We start from the raw sequence: 2,921 nt of genomic DNA, 5'->3' as shown, positions 1-2,921 counted from the left end.
AACAAATTTTAGTTAGACAAAAATCTAATTAATTATGATTTTATTAAATAATTTAATATGTGTTATTGAATGTATTAATTATAAAATAAGTTTTTGTGAAGTTTAAATAAGTTTTTGAAATATACCTATTTGTGAGCACGTTCATCATCTTCAAAATTGGAAGTGTTTATCATCAATCTCATTAATTGAAGAACCGAGTACATTCAATAAATGACAATCAAAACATAAATTGCAAAAAGAATATTATTTTTATTGATAAAAAAAAATGTAGGTAGTAATAAATAAAAATAAAAAAATAAAAAATTCTCATATGACACAAAGAATATTATGATAGAGACAAATTAACATTGTTCATGTGTGCAAAGACAAATCTACTCTTTCTGATAATTTGATTATGTTTTCCAATCATACTAATGCATGTTGTTTATAGTTGAGAATATACAGACACGAGGACGTTGAGACGAAAATGTTTTTTGCTGCAAGTATAAAGGACAACTCATTGCAAGTTTATTGATCCTACTTTACAACTCATGACAAAATGTCTCAAGCTGTCAATAGAAGAGGATGTCTCCTCCTTTACCATATTCATAACAGAAGAGATGTCTCCTCCTTTACCATATTCGTAACAGAAGAGGATGTCTCCTCCTTTACCATATTCATAACAGAAGAGGATGTCTTCATACTGACGCGGACATCTCCATACAAAGTAGAAGATGATCATAAACATCCTTAGAAAAGAGGATGATTACTCAAAAAGAAGAAGACGTTTAAACAATATACTTAACACCTTGGGGAATGTGCCCAACGGTTATATGTGTCTTTTATAACAACAAGGAGTCTTCTCTAGTTTATAAATAGAAGGTGTTTCAAGTTGGAATTTCCAAGATACTACAATCAAACATATTACACTTTCTTAAGTGCAAAGTTATCAAAGTTCTTTTCAATTATCAAGAAACACACTATTGCTTTTTATCATAGATTTTAGGATCAAATCTTTGAGTGTGTTCTTAGTTCAACCTATTTAAATAATAACGCTGTGATCAAATAAAATAAAAAATCATCATTATCATTTTATTGTAAACATCATCAAGTTTGTCTAGTTAAGATAAAACTTGAGTGACTTGTTGTGAGTATCATCAAGTTTGTCTAGTTGAGAGAAAATTTGAGCGATTTGTTTAAGATGATTGAGGCTAAGAAAATAAAGTGTATAGTCAAGTGTGACTAAAGAAAAAAGATAAAGTTGAGTGGTTGTTCAACTTACTATAGAAAATCTTACAAGTTGTGAAGACTCAATTAAATCATGTTGGATGAATTATGATATTTCTTTTAAGTAATTTGTCCCCCCTTATCTTTTATTATTATGTAATTATTTCACTGAATCACACTAGTATCAATTTAAAATATATTTTTGTTCTTAGATCTTCTCAAAACACGAGTAAGATTATCATACTGGTCTAACATCTCAAGCCACATTTTAAGAAATAATATTATAGTACAACATTTTTAAAGATTTACAATTCAAACCTCCTCACATGTGACAAGTATATTCACTTGATAATCTAATTGGTCAAAAGAATGACAAAGACGTTCTATTATGGAATGGGTTTTCTAAGCCCTATTTTGCTATGAATGTATTAATTTCAAGCTTATGAATGTAAAAAAAAATAGAAAAGAAGAGATTTTGAGAAGTAACTTTCTGGATATTAAGTTTATGAATTTTTGGTAAAGATTAATAAGTCTAAAAAAGGAAAATATCATTCAACCGTTATGTATAACAACATTGGGGTCAAAATGTGATATAAAAGAAGTGTGGGGTTCATATGTATTTTTCATATAACTAGGAATGCTGGCTACCGTGGTGGAATATTTTTATATGGTACACAAATTATTTAAGTTGGGTATACTAAATGTCACCCTACATAAATAAGTTGATAAATATTTGATAAATATGTTGCACGTGATTTTAACTTTTATATTTTATGCAATCCAATTTCACCACTAATGAAATTAGAAAATTGTTAAGTGTACGCGTCACTCAAATTGTTCATCATACACAAGTTTTTATTAGTTAAATTATAAGGTCTCACTAAAATTAATCAACCATTTTAGATTTTCGATCACCTTTTTCCTATGTCCTCTTTTCATCTTCTTCTCACACATTAATGAATCACGCTAGTTTTGTCTTTTTGCTAAAAAATGAAATAGAAATTAAATCGGCAAAGACTGTAACTCTCAAATTATTAAATTAATCATAAATAAACTGCAAAACAATTGAGAATATATTGTATAATATAATCAAAATAATATACTCTTATAATGAATTCAAGTAAAAGATTTAAATATATTTTAATTCATAAAAAATTATAGACAGGAAAAAGTTAGAAATTTTAATTTTTAAGTTTTAACCTTCCATTGATTTATAATGTATTAGTTAAAAGAGCATCTTAATGAGTCATAAAATATTTATCATGAAATCAATATATATTAAACATTGCATATAGTGAATATACTTATGTAGTATTGTACACTTGAATGACGAATCCATCACGTGTGAAACCATTGTATCTCATCGACAAAGGGTGTGTTTGATATCTCATGATCTCATAAAAAGTAAAGTTGAATCATGAAAGGTTAAACCACTCTTTACTTTCGCTATATAGGTCTAAAGTCATATGACAATGACTATGTAATGCATTTATCATATTCAAAATTGCAAGAAAAAAACGAGGAAAGTTTTATCATATAATTAACATATGTATTTGAGAAGCATTTAAGAGTATCAAGTCAAACTTTTTATGAAATTTTTTCAGTGAGTTGAATCACGAGTTCTCACTAGTCGTCGTGTCATGGATCATATATCTCTATCAACAGTAGATAAATATTTATATCTCTTATTTTATATTATATCTCATATATATATA

Source organism: Cicer arietinum, chromosome 6 (genome assembly GCF_000331145.2).
Source record: "Cicer arietinum cultivar CDC Frontier isolate Library 1 chromosome 6, Cicar.CDCFrontier_v2.0, whole genome shotgun sequence".
NCBI lineage: Eukaryota > Viridiplantae > Streptophyta > Magnoliopsida > Fabales > Fabaceae > Cicer > Cicer arietinum.
This window is presented reverse-complemented; position numbering follows the sequence as displayed.